The sequence below is a fragment of the Podarcis tiliguerta genome (genome assembly GCF_965153285.1).
Source record: "Podarcis tiliguerta genome assembly, chromosome: 5".
Taxonomy (NCBI): domain Eukaryota; kingdom Metazoa; phylum Chordata; class Lepidosauria; order Squamata; family Lacertidae; genus Podarcis; species Podarcis tiliguerta.
Window position 1 is genome coordinate 39,996,548 of NC_139538.1, and position 21,595 is coordinate 40,018,142.

The window sequence follows — 21,595 nt, forward strand, 5'->3', positions numbered from 1 at the left end:
GTCTTTAATATAAGAGAGATTTTATTATGAGAACAGTTTGCAATGTGTAATTCCAATTCATTTCCATTAGACCTCTTTCTCTTCTCCATCACTGCTCATTTGGGGGGGAAGTTTGATTAATCTTCTCCTGTTGGTATTTATATTCATCTAGAACACAGTTGCCACAAATGATCAGGATCATTCTTAAGGTTTCAAATTTGTGATGTTTGTTGCACCCACCCTCTTAGCCTTCCACACCAATGATTCACCCCTGTGACACTTATCACAGCACTTGATTGGAAGACCTTGTCTAACAGCAAGTGGACAGTAACATTGGCAGGATCACAGAATCATAGAATTGTAGAGTCGGAAGGGGTCCCAAAGCTCATCTAGTCCACCCCCTGCAATGTAGGAGTATTTTGCCCAACATGGGGCTTGAACCCATTACCCTGAAATTAAGAGTCTCGTGCTCTACTTACTGAGCTATCCCTGCCATAGAAATTGGAATTGAACCTTCCTTCACCAAACTCCCAACTGGATGACAATGCAGTAGAGGTCTAGATGTCTACTGGTCTAGATTAAGCCCCCCCCCCCCCGCATGCCCTACTAATGTACACATTTTTATACACATTTTCTGGTTGGAGAACTGCGTCACAAAATTCAGCAAAGTGTCAATTTAGAAGGCTAATCGTGTTTTGATTTGCATATTGGTTTGCAAATTGCAGATTAGGTATTTTATTGTTAAAATGCAAAGGCAGTTTAAATTCTATCCCCAATAGGAGTGGGGGCAAGGCAAAATGTGCTAATGGTGAACTACTGCTGCACCAGCCTTGTACAGCCTGGCCAATGGGAGAGGGGGGCTCTGATTTTAAAAGCTCAGAAGCTTCCTCCCCCCCTAAGCATTTCTTTAAGGCAGGGTAGCATGTCTAGGTTGCAATGTAGCATTAATAGCTGCTCTGTTCCAAGTAGCATCCTGCCCCTTCAGCTTGCCCATAGATGTTCCTTTTGGATTTTGGGTCAGTGCAGGTAAGAAGGGAATAGGAAGGTGCTTGTGAGCACACTGAGGCATTAACTGGATGGTGAAGTGGGCTTCCCTAGGTCAGCCTCTTAGGACTATAAGGATTAGGGGATAAGGACTGGAATCCCCTGTGGGCCATGCCTGCTTCACCCACACAAATATCAGGGGCTGCAAGGGGGTGTGTGTGACAGAGGTAAGGCTCCTTCAACGCATTTGTGGATGTGTGCAAAAAAACTAGGAGGAGGAACAATGGCAACTGCTGACAGACTTGCAGGCAGGATGGGGCTTGCTCAGAACTGTCTCTTTCCGCATGTATGGGAGGTGAGCAGAAGCAGTGTTGTTTTCGGGGGGGGGGGAACAGACACAGCACTACGCATACCCCTAAACATTTTGTGAATCTAAGTTTGGCCTCACTGAGGGGCAGTATTTCAATATGAGTAGGAAAGTGAGAGTGCCCCTAAACATTTTTTTAAAGAAAAAAGCACTGAGCAGAAGATTCTGTAATCTCAGTGCAGGGAGTTATACATATACAGGAGATTGGAGTTTAGCCTGCTGCAAATTTCTTGAAAGAAAGCTTGTAGTCCTGGTTCAGCGGAAATCTGTATCTCATGCTCTTATTCCTTAGTTGGGGAATTAGAACTCCTTTATACGCATTAAATTCTGCCATGCCTTCTTATGGCTACACTTGTACTACTTTATATATTCGCTGAAAATGTGATGCTTTAGGGCATGCGCAGCGTCTCTGTACAGTTAGTGAACCCTTGGGACAATTTACTTACTTACTTAATGCCTTTCATATAAATTTCAAGGTGATTTACAACAGTACTCTAAACTAGAACCCTGTGTCCCTCCAGCTCTTGTTGGATTCCAACTTCCATCAGCCCAACCAGCCTGGCCAACAGTCCAAGATGATGGAAGTTGGAGTCTAGCAACATTTAGAGGGCCACAGGTTCCCACACCTGAGTTAGAACAGCTAAAAATGAGTGTAAAGCTATAACAATAAACACCCAGGGCACAGACTTCAATTTTCCTCATCCAGCTGGAAAAACTTATCAAAACGGTACAGGCAGTGACCATTTTGTGCATGTCCAGCTGATGCTGACAAATGGGTCCTTTTTGATCCAGAAGAGGGCAGAATGGAGTGGGGCAAGTTTATGCACAATGCACTAATAAGCATGGGAGGGGGGAAAGGAACCCCTGTGCAAAATGGTCACTGCCTGTATCTTCATTTCCCCCTGTAAACTACAAATAGCAGGCACCTGATGTATCTCAACAAGATGCTATTCCCCAAGACAGGGGCAGTCTCACTGAAAGCCCTGCTCCGATATTTCAGGAACTTCAAGGAAAAGCTCTGCAGCATAACACAGTGACCCACGGAATATGCAAGGTATAAGGTGGTCTCTGGCAGGCTTAAGTAATATTACTGCAGGGTATTCTTAAGTGAGTGTGGGTGTGAGAAACAGATACCACTGCAGTATGTACTGCGTCTGTGTATGTACTGTGAAGTTTCATGGATCTCCAGTTGTGAAAAGCGTATTTTCCATTTAGTCAGCTGCACAAAATTCTCCTAAGGAAGAAAACTCATTATTTAATTAGCATATGCAGGCACGATTCATAGGCTTCTCTAAAATGAATATACAAACTATCTGGTTCAGACTCAAATATCCCATATTAACATCATTCTGACCACCAGCACTTAAATAACAAAGCATTTTTAGATGTCAGCAACCACTGGCAGATATAATTAGCCAAATCAAATTCATTTCATTGTGCAAACATCATAGAATTTACGATCCAGTAATGCATGATGAGCCCTTTGGTGTCTAAAATGGCTGTGAGTCCTTTCACTCACCCTTAATAAATAATCTTTTATCTCTCTTTGCAGGCCTATCATGACTGATCAAAGTGAGATGCTGTCTGGGCTAGATTTGCCTTTGCATGGGAGAGCTTATTCCACCCACAGCCTTCAGAATAAGCCTTGTAGAATCATTCCTTTAATGGGCAGCTCTCCGGAATCAAAACCTTTCTTCACTGGATTATATTTATTCATATATGGTATGTTTGACAAGAAGGGATGCGGGTGGCAGTGTGGGTTAAACCACAGAGCCTAGGACTTGCCGATCAGAAGGTCAGCGGTTCGAATCCCCGCGATGGGGTGAGCTCCCGTTGCTCGGTCCCTGCTCCTGCCAACCTAGCAGTTCGAAAGCACACCAAAGTGCAAGTAGATAAATAGGTACCGCTCCAGCGGGAAGGTAAACGCCGTTTCCGTGTGCTGCTCTGGTTCACCAGAAGCGGCTTAGTCATGCTGGCCACATGACCCAGAAGCTGTACGCCAGCTCCCTCGGCCAATAAAGCGAGATGAGCGCCGCAACCCCAGAGTCGGCCACTGCTGGACCTAATGGTCAGGGGTCCATTTACCTTCCCTATGTTTGACAACTAAGCATATAAAATAAGGTGAAATACTAAGCCTAGACTGAGAACTTGCTGCCTTCCAGGTCTTGGGCAAATCCACACTGTACATTTGAAGCACAATCAACACATATAACCTCTTCAAATCCCATGGAATCATCCTCTTTGCACAGGGTAACTTCAGATATGGCCACAGAATCCATTTTTAAAGTCATTGTTCGGTGGCATCCCTAGTTAGAATACTTATTTCAATGCCCCCCCCCCATGATACACTTCACAGGAAACAGACACTGCTGAAAAAGAAATTGGCGTCCTTTAAACTGTTTATGTTTAAGAGAACTTTACAAAGTACTTAGTTAAATTGTGAATGTACCGTTTCCAGAACCAGAGATTTTGGGAGTCAGCTGAGACTCCTCACAAGTCTGATTTCCCCAAAGTAAATGATTAATAATGCTTGAAAGCTGGGCTTTAAAATATATTGTCTTTGGTAGGCAGAAAATGAGCAACTGAAAGAACTGAAAATGTTGAAAATGTTGACCTATAAACTATAGATATAGAGCGGTTATGAATCTTGTATACATTTATTTCAATTTGTACTTTAGCCCCTGGGTCTAATTGCGGATTTGGCCTTCAAAACCGAATTATCTTAAAGTGATAACTTATACAACATGCTGGGAAGAAAACAGAATATGGCAAAGATAAACAATGAGGACTCAAAGACTAATGTTATACCTTGAACCACCTCCCCCTCCCTAATTATTTAAATTGAAAAGAATTGACATTGCTTTTGCCTCTTTAATACCAATGTGTTATTGCCTGCATCCCATTGCTAATTCAGTAACCTTCATTGCAGTATTGATGCTTCCAATTACACGCAATTTATTTTGTTAACACATTAAATGAAGCGTCTGAAATAAGCACCTAAATTAGATTCAGTAGGACAGTTGTTACAATTTCATTAAATTCCAGTATACTTTGCTGCGGAGCATTTACTTTGTATTTTTAACTATTGTGTGTGAAATGGTTAGCCAAAGAAATGAAGGTGCCATTTGATTAAAAGCACTAAAAATTTAAAAGGATGTGCCTGGATTTAATTGCACCAAAGAAAATAGCTGTTAGATATTAATTAGCATATCTACTAAATGCCATTGCTCGTTTCAACTATCATTCTTTATTTGGGGAGACTTGCTTTGGGCAAGAAAAAAAGTGAAATCAGATGTAGCTGTTTAAATTGGACATCTATTGTAATGGGATGTGATTACGTCCTGAAACCTTGTGCTGACCCCACCACTTGTGGGGGACAGACAGACAGACAGATCGGCAATGCTTTTTAGACTGCAAGCATTTCTCCATCAGGCACTGCCTCACACAGTGTGTTCAGTACCCACCATGGACATGACCAAAAAGTAGGGGTATGATGCCGCAACCACAAACCTAATTCTAGGTAGGTGTTCTCAACCTTGCTCCTCAGCCCCAGTCCATTCCTTGTTCATAAACCTGACCATTGCTGATGTGCTCTCCTGGTATGCCCCACAGAGGACCTTATGGTCTACAAATTACAACACCCTGAAGATTCTGGGTCCCAGGGAGATTAGACTGGCCTCAACCAGAGCCAGGGCCTTTTTGGCTGTGGCCCTGGCCTGGTGGAACACTCTCTCACAAGAGACCAGGGCCCTGCAAGATTTGACATCCTTCCGCAGGGCCTGCAAGATGGAGTTGTTCCGCCAGGCCTTTGGTCGGGGTTCACTCTGACTCATTTTTTCTTTGTATAAGAACAAGCACAAAGGAGGCTTCCCAGCCCGCTCACAGGTCCTTACAATATCAGTGGAAACAGTTGGTCCTGGCGAGTATTAACAGCTTTCAATTTTAACCTGAGGATAGTCATTTGTTCAGTTTTAATTTTAATTTATTTGAATTAATTTTGGGATGCATTTTAATGGATTGATTTTTTGTTTTATACATTTTGTATTATTTATATGATGTTAGCTGCTCTGAGCCCGGCTCCACCCAGGGAGGGTGGGGTACAAATAAAAAAAATATTTTTATTATTTTTCTTTCAGTATTCATGTTTAAGGTTCCAGGTTCAGTCTAATGTGAAGGTTGCGGAGCAGGGAAACTCCTTCACCAAATTCCCTGGAGATCATGGCTTGTTGGAAGACTAGAACCATCCCAACCTATCTGCACAGGCCCAACTTACTTTATGTCTGTTAATATTGTGGGGAGCCACGAGAAGTCAGGAACTGGTGAGTTCTTCCTTGGTATGTTTTCCCCCTTGCCATCCCATTGAGGCAGCAATGTTTGTTTATTTTTTATAAAAAAAGGTAATCACAGTAGGTGTGGAGAGAGATCAAATCCATAGTTGTCAACCTTCCCTTTTTTGCGGGAAATTCCCTTATTTCAGCGCCATTTCCCGCTGTTTCCCGCTGCTATTCCGGATTGTTAGATACCCTGTAGACTGTCCCCGGGACAGGTGAGGCTGCTGATCCTTTATTTTCGAGGCTGCTGATCCCTTATTTTCAAATCTGAAAGCTGACAGAGCCACAATAGTTCAGGAACGAGTTCTTTTCCCCTGCACAAGCTTCATAATTTAAAGCCCTCCCCCAGCTGTCATTTGCCAGGGTGGAGGAGCATACATGAACTTGTACAGTCCATGATAAGATATTCACATGGAGCCGTTTGACTGTGGAATGGTCTCCTTTAGGAGCTTGTGAGCTCTCCTTCCTCGGAGGTTTTTAATCCGAGGTTGGACATGGATACTTTAGCTGAGATTCCTGTATTGCAGGGACTTGGATCAGAGGATCCTTTGGGTCCCTTCCAACTCTACAATTCTATGATTCTATGAGTAGCAAGTAGACAACTTACATCAAAGGCAAGCAAATCTGCAGGCATGTAGATGTGGCTTGTATTCAGTGAAAACACCGTGAAAGGGGCTGCCTTTTCAAATTGGCTGCGGCAAGCCACCCGCTTCCGTCTGCTTTCCCAAGCCACGAAGTCTTTCTGGGCAGGCTCCTGCAAGTGTAAGCCATCCTTCACAACCTCTGAAGTGCAAGTTTTGTACGCGGCACAAAGGAGATTACACATCACAGAACATACTCCTTGAGATGAGTGCTTAGGTGCCAAGTCTCATTGAGGCATCAATTTCCTGGAGAAGTAATAACCCCTCAAAATTCCAATTTGGTAATGGACAGCCTCATTAGGAACTCGGAACGACAACAGCATGAGCAGCCCTGCAATAGGCTGCTTGGCAACTGCCAAAATGTTTGTGCAGTTCATTAAATGGAACCCTTTTTGCATTGCTAATCCTAATGAGATGCAGCTCTCATTACCATTCAAGCACTGTGTACTGGAAACCTGGAGCTGCTCTCCCTTCCAAACTGATAATCTTATTCCGCTTGCAAGAAATCCATAGTGAAGACCGAGTTCCGTAGAAGAAGACCCAGTTGGCTCCAGTACCAACCTACAGTGGTATCTAAGCAAGGGAAAGCAAGCTCTCTTGCTCTCCCAACCCTAAGAAAAACGCATAAGAAAAGTTGATTCTGCAATCCAACTAATGAAGAAAACATCATGATACGAAAAGCTGGAGGAATTCTCCCATCTTTTGGTGACTGTGCATAAACTTTCCTATTTTGCATAGCTCTTCCACAGGCAAAAGGAAGAAGCTCAATGTTCTGAGCTTACAACAGAAATGATTAATTTAAAGGGCTTCCAAGTTCCAGTGCATAAAGTGAGCAGAGACTTTTGAAATGCTTTCTTTTCCAAAATGGGTTTGACATTTTGTATAATACAAGAGAATTGGAAACTTGCAAAAAAATAATTAAATCACAAATTGCTTTGCTCTTCACCACTGCTTCCCCCGTGACAATAACCTATTGAGTTCACCTTCGTGGTGTTGACAGAATCAGTAACTTACAGAGAACAGAGACAACAGCCTGCTCTTAATGCCTAGTTTATAGATAAAGCAGGCACTGCTATGTCTGCTGCTTCTACTGGCCCAAGCGAGTCAATATTCTATGGTTAGCTCTGAGTCTCACACAAGAGCACTAAAACAGTTAAAAGAAGAATGCATTCTAGAATAGCAGAACCCTGTTCAATCTGCCACTTATTATGTAAGATAGCTTCATGCTGTCTTGTGGATCCACCAGAGGACTTACTGCAATCCTGATGGAACTGCATGAGGATCTAGTTATTGAAAACAGTCCTACCGTTTTGGGATCAAGGGTCAGCATGAACTCAACTGTCCTACAAAATCAATCTGCAGAGCTTGTGTCAGCCCAGCCTTATGAACCATTTACAAGGTGATTCAACATCCACTCTGGGACCTTAGGGTGAGGGGCAGGTGAGAATTCAAAGTAATAATAATAATTAATGGCAACAACAAAGCTCTAGCATAAGGCAAAGCTATCCTATGACGGGTGATGTGGGGTCCACTGGCAGAACCATTGCTGCATCCATAGCCCTTCTTAATCAGAATTGCGTAATCAGAATTGTTTCAATGGTGCAAGATCGTCATAGTGGAATTGCATATGTTTATGCGCTGGGGTTTTTCTGTTTGTTTGTTTGTTTGTTTGTTTGTTTGTTTTTGTTTTTTTAAGTATCAGCGACCATTTGAGTTGCCATGCAATGTGATGCAAGTTGCAATGTGATAAAAGTGGCAAGATGCAGTCACTTGACCCATCTGGTGGCTCTGGAGGTGAAGATCTGTGGGATAAAAGGCGGGTTCAAAACCCAGCTAAGTGTGCTAATTCTGATAATAGCTTTGAATGCGTCTAGTAGAAAATGGAGAAGCTGGCAAGAATTATTTACATGTATGAATTTTTGATTTGACTGTAAAAGGGGTGTAACAATTTCTGCATTTATGCGAGCAAGAACGCTAACACTATCCCTTGGGCTTGTAATAGGGAGGGGTGGTAGAGAGGATATAAGTAGATAAAAGCCTGCAATCATAAAAGCCTGTAAAAGCCTATTTTTAAAAGCCTGTAGCCACGAGTCTTATGAAAAAATCATGAGCATTTGGACTTTCATTCTTTAAAATGTTCCTAGCCCTCAGGTTTGCACAGATAAGTTCAATGGTGTGACTGTACTAAGCTAATATGCATAATTTATTCCCATTTCAGAATGCATGTTTTCCAGGTAGGTGGGAAGGAGAGCCCAAGAAATCCAAGGTCCACTGGTTACAGAGGACCAAATTTCTGCAGGGTTGTTTGGAGGATAAAGGGCGGGAGCAGGAAGGGGAAAACATAAGTTAACACTGAGCTCTGGGAGAAGGGGCAGGATAAAAGTGTAAATTAATTCAGAGAGAAAGTGATTTCTGATATGCTAGGAGAGCTCTTAAAAAAATGAAGAAGGGGTGTAGCTCGGCGGTGGGGCAGCCGTTTTGGACGCAGAAGGTTCAGTTCCAGAATTGGCAGGTAGGTCTGGAAGAGACTTCTGCCTGGAGATCTGCTGTTAGTCAATGCATGCAATATTGAGCTAGAAGGACCAGTGCTCTGATTGAGTACAAGGCAGCTTCCTTGTTCCTAACTGCCCCACTTGTAGTCACTACATGAATTTAACTGAAACAGGCACTCTGGTTTTTATACATGCATTGAGAAGGCTTTGAAACCATGTTGGATGCCCCAACCACTTAGCCACCGTAGGTCTGCATAGCCAGCCACAGGCTTTGTTATTTTTCAAAGCCTCTAATTCTGGCTAGAGGCAATTATTGCATTTTCTCCTTCTGCAGCAGCAGATGGAAGCTTTGCGAATGTGCTGAGGGTTGGCTCTTCTGTCTGTTGCTCACTCTGGTGGTGGGCTCATGGGGTGCGGCAGCTAACTCACCATCTATCTGGCAAGCCCCCCTTTACAGTTTATTATTTTGATTATCTGAGTTGTAGGCAATCCTAGACCCTGTGACAGAAGCTTTGTAGATAGACTCCATGCTGTTTTAAGGTGTGTGTGACGATTACTAAGTTTTGTCTTTTTGAATTGCGATCAGCTTTCAGGTAAGCATCTTGTACGTTTTATATTTTATTTCTTTGCATGAAAACTACTGTGGGCCAGGCTTAGGCATGCAGGTAAAGTGCACCTGTGAATGAAAAGCAGCTCAGGGGAAGCTACAGCAGACACAGGATCATAGCAAAGGGGAGTTTAACTCTTCCTGTACCTGTCAACAAGAATCTCCACTCTGATGCTGTTATTTGCATTTCAAGTGATGTTCCCATTCATGGTTTAGAACAGGAAAGGTGAATTGGTGGCCCTCTAGATGTTATTGGACCACAACTCCTATCATCCCAGATCACTGGCCATGCTGGCTGGGGCTGATGGGAGACACTGAGGGGGGATTGTTTTTGTTTGTTACTGTGTTGTACATTTTTGTGTTTTTATATTGTAAACTTTCCTGTGATCCTCTGATGAATGCTGGTATAGAAATTGGGGGGGGGGGGGCTCAAGCAAAAGATTAAAAATTAAAATAGAATCTATCAACATCCAGATGACTACAAGTTCCCTCATCCGTTGTTTAGCAGTTGCTCAAACTTCACCCATGCTTCTATTTACATAATAGAAAAATTGCACACTAACTGTGTCCATTGAATTAGCACCTAATATGGCTCAAACAAATTTGGCCAATTGTGCAAAGTATAAAGAGCAATATTTTTTCAAGGGTATGACAGGCTGTTTCCTCAGGCTAGAGCTGCCAAGTTTAGCTCACAGAATTTGTCTTCATAACCATTTTTATAGCAAGTCAAGTTGCAGCAAGAAAAATACCAATTTTGAGCCTGGGATCCTATAGCTAATCCCACTTGTTTTTCCTTAGTGGAAGCAACATATGTGCAGTATACACAGGCGTCTCCGATACTTGGAAGCCATGGCCTCAAGAGCAATAGTAATCTATACCAGTTGCTCAGATATTCTTCTGAATGTCATCCAGACTCACCTTCTGGAAGGAAATTGATCTGGAAAAACCTCACAAGAACTGTAGCCCTTCATCATGGCGCTTTAGTACAGAAATGTGATCTGTGGGGAGTCATACACAACTTCCCTACTTTCTGTGTTTTCCAGCATGGTTCAAAGTTTTGATGGATGTCCATTCGATGCACTTTCAATTAGGAGCTTCTGTGGAGAAATGGAAAGCTGCTCAGATTAAAAGCAGCTGTCTTATGCTGAGTATGACCACTGGTCCATCTGGCTCAGTATAGTCTATGTCAGCCTCTTCCAACTTGGTGTCTTCCAATATATTTTGGACTACAACTCCCATCAGTCCTATCCAGCTTTGCTAATGGTCAGGGAAGATGGCAGCTGTAGTCCCAGACATCTCCAGGACACCAAATTGGAGAAGGTTGGTCTGCAATAGTGCTGTGCTGAAAGCTCTTCCAATTTCTCAAAGGCTTTCTTTTCATGTGGAAGAAGACTTGTGTTTTTCTGCTTCATTCTTAGGAATGTCTCCTTAATTTTGGTGAGTGTCATCCATTTGCGTTCAAGATTTTCCCTGGGCTGCCTCTGCCTGAGATATCTGTAAGAAGGAATCCTCCTTCAGGACAAACTATGGTACACAGTGGTTCCTCCCAGCATATTTTATGGTGGGGGCACAACAATTTGTGCTCTCAGTCAGTCCAAAACAACATTTTAAAACACTGCTGTACAAACTACTGTAGCTTTGGGGAGTCACTGTGCTTCAAAAGCACTGCTTGCTCTTGTTCATTACTCATCTACTACATAATAACTAAAAATAGAATGGATTTGCACGAGTAAAAATTTACCGACCGCTCCTGTTCCTGCTGTCCAGGGCAGAAAAATCCTGGCGGCTGTGCTGCAAAAAAACAATTCACTGAAGCAGACGGTTCCATCTCAGTGGAACTCAGCCGATTATAGGCTTGAATAACCCATGTAATAACAGCAAGTTGTATGGCAAGTCCAGAAGAGGCCAGGCAGATATCACCTTGACCTCTGCTAACTGGAATCCAATAGGCAATTATTCATCCTTCTCCGAACATCTGAAGCAATCACTTGGAGTGGGGTGGACAAATGCTGAGGTAGCATCTTGGAGCAGCAGTTGACCAGAGAGGCAAGACAGTATGTAGCTAGACAGTGGGAGGAGAAGAGGCTCCTAATTGAAAACAGGGGACACAGTTGAAATGCCAGCACAAAAGAAATGTCGCTCCTACAGTACCCAACTCAAATTACAGAAATGAGTGACAAAAATATTTTTTATCCGAGAAGTGGTGGATATGAGGACAAAACATCAAGCATTAAAGAGAATTCATTAGTGGCTAATTGTGAATTCATTGCCTGGGACCACAAGGAACAGTATGCTGTTACTATTTTGCAATTGCAGACTTTCCCCACCCGTAGAAGCCCTTGAATATGTGGTATGCAGATTCCAAAAAAGAAAAAAATCCATTTAAAGCACTATAAAAAGGTACCCCTGCCCGTACGGGCCAGTCTTGACAGACTCTAGGGTTGTGCACCCATCTCACTCAAAGAGGCCAAGGGCCAGCGCTGTCCGAAGACACTTCCGGGTCACATGGCCAGCGTGACATTGCTGCTCTGGCGAGCCAGAGCCGCACACGGAAACGCCGTTTACCTTCCCGCTAGTAAGCGGTCCCTATTTATCTACTTGCACCCAGGGGTGCTTTCGTACTGCTAGGTTGGCAGGCGCTGGGACCGAACAGCGGGAGCGCACCCCGCCACGGGGATTCGAACCGCCGACCTTTCGATCGGCAAGCCCTAGGCACTGAGGCTTTAACCCACAGCGCCACCCGCGTCCCTATTTAAAGCACTAGAAGGAAGCATAAAATATTTGTTGTATTTCTGATAGGGAAATCCCTTCTAAGGACAAAAAGCATGCCATGCCTAACAGAGGCAATATGACTTGGCATAATTACATATGGCCTCCAGCAAGATGCCAGCAGCTTTCGCAGGTGATCCCCATCATTATCAAAGCTAAAATCACCTATTGCTGAGTCCCATTAAATGTCATCTATTTTCTAATGCTCTGTTTTTACTATTATATGTTTATAAATTACAGATGTATTATAATTGGGCAGCTATAGGAGGACGTTCTTGTGTAGGCTTTATTAATTATCATTTTATTGTTTTGTCCTTGACAGAAGCTGTAATTAATTTGTAAATAGTGCCTGTTCTTGTTTATAACTATGAATATTTTTAAGGGAAGGATTCTAGCAATGTGGGATATATTCAGTGGACCTTCAATCTGAGGCTGTCCAAAATGTTGCCTCCAAAGTTCTGAAAAATTTTGGTGGCTTTTTTGAGAGTAGGACTGCTTGTTTGTTAAATCAGAGCAACATAGGATTTTTAAAAACTTAAATAAAGCATTTAACTTCATCTTTAAAATACTCTGCCAATCTGCTTTAACAAAAAAACAATCCTCCTGTCTCCTGTGCTCCACATGTAACATTTTGGACATTCTCACTTCTTGCAAAACCCATGGACCTCCCCCAGCAATTGGGAGCCTCTGGTCCTATTGGCTAACTTCTGCCCAAAAGGCCCCTAATGTGTGGCTGTTTCCCACAAGCTACACCCACCTGCTTCACCCCTGATGTTATGGCCTACCTGGAGTGAGGGGACCTCAGATTCCAGTCTGCCAGGCTGAAAAGGTCCCCCACCCCTAATCTAGAGAAACATGGAAATAGGTAGACCTCTATGGTACATAAAAGTACAGAAACAATTCAGTGCACAAGACTTTGTGGGGACCCTAATTTGATTTGGGCAAAGATTAATGGCATCATCCTTTGCCTTGTGGAAAGGGCAGACCCCTGAATCACCCCGATTCATCTCATTTATCCCTCATACAGATCCAATGCACACTTGTAGAATTTACTAGCATTCCCCCCATAGCCACTCAAATAATTATTTACCAAACCACCAGTGTCCTCGTTTTCAACATTTCCTTCTTCTGTTGTTCCTAGTGCACAAGGACACCGAATGCAAATTTGGTCGCCGAAAGATTTCTTCTAGCACTCAACTTTAAGACGTGGGCATTTCTCAACAACAGGTGAAATATGACATTCCATAAACAAGCATGCCCTTGCTCTGAAAGAAGTTTCAACAGATAATACGCCTTGAAAAAAGATTTCAAATGCTGCGTAGAATTTAATATCGACAAAGCAACTACTTTAGTAAGGCAGCCCGTGTTCACAACTCAATCAGATTTCGCAGAGTTCAGGGGCAAGCTTCCCAGTGATTTCTATGGGAGCCAGGTCAGGCATTTTCCTTGAAGGTCCAACTTTCTTAAGAATTTGAGGGCACAGTAACACTACAGAGGAATGTTAGCAGTGGAGTCTGGTCCAGTAGGGCAAGTGGAGCTCTGCCCCACCAACTTCAACCTGCTCTAAGCCTGTTCCCACCTGCCTGCCTTCTTGCATAGATCCAGTCCAGAGGATCACACCCCTTGGTAGCTTCCATTTCCTCTGTCTCTGTGTTTCTCCTTTAAAAACCAGGAGGGAGCAAAACTGGGGCAAAATTAGAATTAGCTGGTTCTGCAATCATTGACTCTGTCACCACCTACTGTTAGACTCCCTGGGTTCTTCCCCACCAGTCCGAATGGGCACTAGTCACCACTGCATGCTAGCAATGAGGAACAGAAGTTGCAAGGATTATTCCTCCACTCTTCCCCCTTAGTAGTATTGCTAAATTATAAAGAGGTGCTGACAGACAGTACTGAACAATAATTAGACTGGTGTTTCATTCTTCAGTCATTGCATTTAAAAACTTGGAAATGTTTATCCAAGGCACACAGAGGGCTAGTGGGAAATAAGTTTCCTTATTACTGCAGAAAACGGGGGGAGTAATAAGAAACCACCCATAGGAGGAAAATGACTCCATGTGTGATTAGCTCATAAATAATTATGGATTAGTTTTATTCATTACTAATCTTTAATTTAGTTTATGAAATTTATTTATCATTTCGCGCAACTGAAATGAGTCCCAAAGGAGGTTTAGGTTATATCCACACCATATGTCTAAAGCACTCTTATAGCACTTTAACAGACATGGGTTGTCCCAAAAGATTCATGGGAACTGTAGTTTGTTAAGGGTGCTGGGAATTATAGTTCTGTGGGAGATCTCCTGACAAGTCTCAGCACACTTAAAAGACTGTTGAAGTGAAGACTGTGGAATGCACAAAAATGTATACGTTTCCTACAAAAGTACGATGTGGATGTGGCTTCTCAAGAAAAGTAAAATAACAAATTAATAAGAAACCCAGAAAAGCAATACAAACACAGTAAAAAAAAAAAAATCTGCACACAAAATAATAAAAAACAAGAATATCCACCCCACCTAACACAGGAATGATGACTAGAAACAGCTGCTATGATTTGGACCATTAATAGAGTTCAAATGCCAGAGAAAATAAAAATGTTTTTGCCTGGCGCCAGAAAGATAACAGAGTCAACGCCAGGTGAACTTCCCAGGGGACAGCATTCCATAATGGGGGACTGCACTGCCCCAGAGAGGGCCTTTTCCCTCACTGCCACCCTCAAAACATCTCTTGGAGGCGACACAAGAGAGAAGAGCCTCAAGGAAGGGCTTCGTTTTTGTTGCTTATAACTGTTTCTCTGTATTTTGTTGCTTTGTTTTGCTTTAAAGAAAAGAGCAAATAGGAGCAGATCTAAAACCAGGCCACTATTCCAGGCCATCAGCTCGTTGTCTGTTCTTATGGCAAGACTTCAGGAAAGGACCAACTCAAGGAGTTTGTCAAAAAGCCAGATGTTACATCTGGGAAGGGTTTGCTTACACCTTGCCATCTGGAACTTTTTAGTGCTCTTGATTGTTTGTTAGTTTGGGGCTTAAGGGGGGGGGAGCTCGCTCTAGTAATGATGCTTCACCAATCATGATTATGTACTCTGAATTGCACAAGGGCAGTTGTTGTAAGTACAAGGGTAAAAAAGCAAAACAAAAACACGGATGTTGCCAATGTTGTTCCGGCTCACGTGTGGTAATCAGTGAATGAACAAATAGTTTCCATCTACAGTATGCGTGGAATGCCTTTATTCTCTCGTCATAGTATTTCAATATTCTCAACATTATCAAATGACGCACACCTGTCTGTCATGCATTTGCTGCTCTACTGAACTGTACATCGAGTTGATGACCAAAAGGTTGTTCAGTGCTACACCAAGGTTAGCAGGCTAATAGCTTATAATTCTTAAAGGTAAAGGTAAAGGTAAAGGTACCCCTGCCCGTACGGGCCAGTCTTGACAGACTCTAGGGTTGTGCGCCCATCTCACTCAAAGAGGCCAAGGGCCAGCGCTGTCCGAAGACACTTCCGGGTCACGTGGCCAGCGTGACATCGCTGCTCTGGCGAGCCAGAGCTGCACACGGAAACGCCGTTTACCTTCCCGCTAGTAAGCGGTCCCTATTTATCGACTTGCCCCCGGGGGTGCTTTCGAACTGCTAAGGTTGGCAGGCGCTGGGACCGAACAGCGGGAGCGCACCCCGCCACGGGGATTCGAACCGCCAACCTTTCGATCGGCAAGCCCTAGGCACTGAGGCTTTAACCCACAGCGCCACCCGCGTCCCTTATAATTCTTAGGTTGCAGTAATAATAAAAATAACCCTTATGACAGGCTGAAGAAGGATTGGACTGAGTGCAGGTCCCCCTCTGCTAGGTTCTGTTGGAAGCACCAACACAAACCTCACCCTTCTGTCCACCAGACATGTGTATTCCTGCTGGCAGAGCCCAGTGGAAAGCTCTGAAATGAGGTTTTCCAAAAGGGCGGGGTGTGATGCTGAGGATCCTCTGGAGCTGCTTTCACAGCCAGTGCCACCCAATATCAGATAGTCAAACAGCCAGAATAAAAACATTAAATTACTGTACAAACATAATGCAAACAAAAACATCTGCCTGGTGCCAAAACAATGACAAACTTGCTGCTAGGAAGGCCTCTTTGGGGAGAGCGTTCAATAGATGGGGAGCTATCACAGAAAAGACCCATCTCTCGCCACCACCCTCCAGACATCTCTTGGATCACAGGTTCCATGCAAGTTCCTATGGGGAAAGATGGTTCTTTAGGTGTAGGGGTCCTGGGCTGCGTAAGGATCCAAGGGCTGCCATGCCTCCCCTGCCTGGGTTTCTCCGCCATGTTTCTCTATAGCTATGTGCCTGACTATAGACAGAAGTATGCTCTTCAGCTTAGCATTACAGCATCCATCCAGACTGGCCATCAAGATCCACCAGCATTATTGCACAGGAATGACATCCCTAACTGCCTTCTGGCCCCTCCCCTCCAGGCACTTGGTTTGGTCAGATAGACCTCCTCTCAGTCAATGTCTTCTACTGCCCAAGTGTTCCAAGTGTCCTGGAGTCCCAATAAACAAGCTGATGGAACGTTCCAGCCATTTGGAACAGCTTCACTGACAATACCAGAATCCAAAATAATCATAATAAAAGTATACAAAAGCCCTGACTCAGTGGTGAGCACATTCTTGAAGCCCCACCGGGAACTAAGCAAGAGAGGCTTGGGGTGGAGGTAGGGCAATAAATGGCAACCAGGAACCACACAGAGGATGGCTGAAATACTTCTTTTTGAGCTGGCACACTTCTGTAGGGCTCAAGAGGGACCCCAGATCCTTCACCTTTTTTTGACAGCTTCATTAGCTACTTCATCAGAGACTCCCAAAATTATTCCTGCTGAGCCCCAAAAGGTGAATAGCAAAAGCCTAAATTGTGTGCGGGGGGATGGGTGCTGCAGGTGGAGGTGTGGGCATGGAGGCAGCTTAACTTGCCAGCCAGCTGGCCCTTCCTATTGGGCACTCCTACCCCTGTATTCCCCTAGACCTCCTCCCTTGGGAGATATCAACTTAAGTCTTCTCCCAGAAAAAGGGTGTGTGGCAAATCTGTCCCAGCCACAGAGAGAGAGGAGCACTCTCTGTTGAGGTAAATGGGATGCCTTGTTCTGTCTTATCCTGACTTGCCAAATTATGGGCGACACAAAACGTGGAAAACTTTGTACACCAAGTCAAGACTCACAGGAGGACTATTATGGATTATTGCATATGCATCAAAGGTCCGAGGTTCCAATTCCTTCTTGGAGCAGCCTTGAAGGGTAAACTTTCTGGGGACAAACCTGTTAACTGCTTGTCCATTGAAGTTATCGCATATGTTTTCCTGCAACCTTCATATGCTAGTACAGCATTTGGATTATGAATCTGAAATGTAAACAGTCCAGCTTGAGCTGCGTTCAACTTTTTTCCGTCAAAGCACAGCCCTAATTCTATCCTTATGTTTAGAATAACTTTTGCTGAGGTCAGGAGGCTGTGTTTGAACCATAAATTGCGTCTGTTCTGAGACAGTGGGTCTGAGCTCATTTGTCATCCAGAATCTGATCTTGGGCTAATTAAAATAATCACTTCCATGTCACTAGTCAGCCCTGCAGAGCAATCCTTAATTCCACACCATCTGGCTGCAGAATGCCCTGACCATTTGGAGGCACGAGCAAAATCAGAGGCTTTGAAGTTGCATTACGCAGATGAAAAGCTGTGTTTCCTGTTAAAGGCCACTTTTACACATGACTAACCAGCAGAAAATTGGTTCAACCTGGGGGCCCTCTGTGGCAATTGGAATGCTGTTGTCTCTTGGACACTAGGCGCTCTGTGGGTAAGTGTTGGTGGACATGGATGAAACTTCCTTCCTTCCTACCTCCATCAAACAAATTGCCCACATGCAGTTGGGTAGTTGCCCTTACCCTAAGGATGGAGGAGAAATTCGATTCAGTTCATGTTTAAAACTGAATCTATCAAATATTCATTTCCCAAAAACAAGGAGACCCAAAATACACCCAGCCTTGGAAATTCACACCAAATTTTGTGATGCAGCTCTCTGCCCAATGTTTACAAAAATGCATAAATAAGAGGCAAGCGTGCTTTAAAATGAATATATTAGCAAAAATAACATACTTAGAAATTGCTTGCGAAAATGTGTGCACTAGTCAAAACAGCATACAAAAATGTTTTCATTAGCAGAAAATCACACTCTAATGCTAAAGAATTAAATTGCTGCAGAGAAGTGAATTTCAGGTTGGGAAACTGGGAAAGCGAGAGAACCAACATGGACAAGACTTTTCCATCCCAATTTTAGGCACATATATTTTCCATCCCGTTACTATGCAGACACTATACTTCGGAAGGTATATGAGAGGTTAAAGACTGCATTTTGTACTAGGCAGAAGTTATTATGCAAGATCCATATTTCTGCTGTGCCTCAGACAGTTGAGATTTCCTGGGAGTAGTCATGCTTTGATCTGGAAGTAAGGCTAATTTGCAGCCCTAGATTGGCTGAAGCAAATACTGGCAAGCAGAACCATTGCAGCCTGCTGTTTCCAGCCAAATGCACAGTACTGATCATGGATGCAAATGGAGCTGGGCTAGAAAATAAAGACATCCCAGCAGATGGTTCCCGAAATATTCAGACCGCAGCATGTGCCAGTTGAGCCTTTCTGGCGGAAATAAAACTAGTCAAATTGAACATGAATCTCTAGCTATTGACCATTAGCTGTAGCATTTCCTTTTGATGGTTCCTAACGCGACTTCTCACAAATGATTACAGAACAGGGTTAGAATCTCCAACAGGGGGATATGTAAGGCATCTTAGTTGACGCTTCAAGGGCTAGAAAAAAATTGACCAGTGCCATCCTTGGCTGTATTCCTAGCCTATCATACATGGCAACATATTGTGGCCTCCTGGAGCACACTCTACTCTGCATTTTAAGTAGGTAAGAACTGAGCAATATTTCATGTCAAGATGTATTATAGGCAAAATGTCCTCCTCTGCCACTGTTTATTATCTTTGGACTGCCGTTTCTCTAATGTTCTCCGAAGCTTCTATGCAAGTTTCCCTTTGGGTGCACATGCCCCATCCCTATCTCTCCTCCTGACATCAGAAAACTCATCAACCAACATGCCCTCAGTCTTGTGTCCGGACCATAAAAAAGAGAAAATATCAGTGTGCATGATCAATATATTGAAGATACCTAGTGCCAAAACCACAAACTATCTCACCCAGCAGTTTCACATAAATATGGAACAGATGAGAGGATATGATGGAGCCCTACAAGCAGTGGTGAGGAACCTCAGGCCTGGGGGCACAAATGAAGCCCCATATGCCCCAAGGTGGTGTGCAAAATATTAGGAAAAATAACATACAAACTTACAATTTATATGGGGAAATGACTTGCACAAACTCTGCATATGAAATAAAGCTGCATACAAAAATGTGTCTACAGTGGTACCTCGGGTTACATACGCTTCAGGTTACATACGCTTCAGGTTACAGACTCCGCTAACCCAGAAATATTACCTCGGATTAAGAACCTTGCTTCAGGATGAGAACAGAAATCGTGCTACGGTGGCGCGGCGGCAGCAGGAGGCCCCATTAGCTAAAGTGGTGCTTCAGGTTAAGAACAGTTTCAGGTTAAGAACGGATTTCCAGAACGAATTAAGTACTTAACCTGAGGTACCACTGTATTTGGAGAATTGTGCTAAAATACCAAAACATTTTCATAATATCTTTAAAAAAAAAAAAAACTGATGAGAAAATGTGGGAAACTACAGCTAGCCATGGAAAACTGAGATAAACCAAAATGGACATATTCACCCATCCCTGGGTATATGCCAACACTCACTCCAGTTGCTACAGAATTAGAAGCAGGGCTTTTCTTCTGCCAGAACATGCCAGAGTGCAGTTCTGGCACCTTTTTTGCCTTGCTTTGTCCTAGAAGTCCACTCACCCAGCAAAGGAAGTTCCCAAGCAGCAAGGTTTTCAGGATGGCAGCCAAGGTGGTCTGAACTGGTGGGGGCCAGGTGCACACGGGCCCGATGGCGGCTGAAGCAGGTGGCAGGTTGAACTGCAAACCAGGCATCTTGACACTCAATTCTGGTTTCCCTCAGGTTGGCAACTGAGACGGTGAGTTCCTGCACCTTGTTTTCGTAGAAAAAAGCACCGATTAGAAGTTTTCTCTACGTTGAAACAAAAAAAGTGTAATAAAGTGCTAGAGAATACTTAAGGAAGTCTTCCCAACCTGATGTTTTGGACTACAACTCCTATCAGCCCCAGCCTGTCAGCAGCTGATGGGAATTGTAGTCCAAAATATTTGGAGGGTAAAAGAGGCAGCGTCTGGTGGAGCTGCAAGGTAAACAAAGAGCTTTCACTTTCTTTTCCTAATGCTGGGGAAGCAAATGAACGAGAGGGTTGAGTATTAAAATGCCACTCAAGTTTAGATTTTATGCTTTCATGCTGCATCTCAATTAATCAAAAGATTTGCCATAAAACCTCAACTGGCAAGGCTGAGAGCGCAGTGGTCATAAAATATGAGCTGATTAATTTCCCCCTAATTTGTATGATAATTAAAATTCCAACTTTTAATTCTGTTAATTGTCCTCCCGCAAGGGGGTTGATTGGGCTTTGCTAAATCACGCTGTGAAAATGTGCTTCCCGCAGGTCTGTCTTTGTTTCTCTTAAAAATGTAACGCTTTCGCATAATTATTCCGTAACTTCTATAGATAAATGTGCGCTTATCTCGTTGGCCTGTTTTGGCATGACTCTAAGCCTGACTTAAGCAGCGCTCATAAATCAAACGCTGAGCATTGTTAGGCATTTCTCATTAGGACTTGACACAACCTCGCCAGTTCACTGTCCCTCTTAATGAATGGCGAAACCCCAGTGGCAGAGGAACGATACAAAACGCAGAATCCTCCTCAGATGAACTACAAACAGGCTGAAAAATATTGTCAGAGTGCTGGACATCACCTCTCCCCAACCCCCCCGCCCCTCCAGCTCTGGTTTTCATCAACACTACAGGCCTGGATTCAGGACAGCAAAATGCAGCACTGAAATCCCAGCAAATCTCACGCTGTTCATGGAAACGAGAAATAATCCCCGTGCTCTTGGGCTGAGACAAAGTAGCGATGCTTCAGAGAGCCTCCAACTAATGTTTTGCTTGCTGGTCAGATCAAAAGCTTCATTAACCCCTTGCACATTTCCAGTACAGGAGCCGAATGCACAATGCCTGCAGGGGCCACGCTGGGCTGATCAGAGTAATTGAGGAGGCAAAGAAAAATGGGCAGGTCCTTCCTCTCTAGGGTCCTTATCTACCTCTCTCACACATTCCCCTTTTGGGAATACAGCACAAAGAACATCATAACCTGACCCACCAGTCCCTGAAAGGGCTTACAACAGTTCCGCTACATGTTATA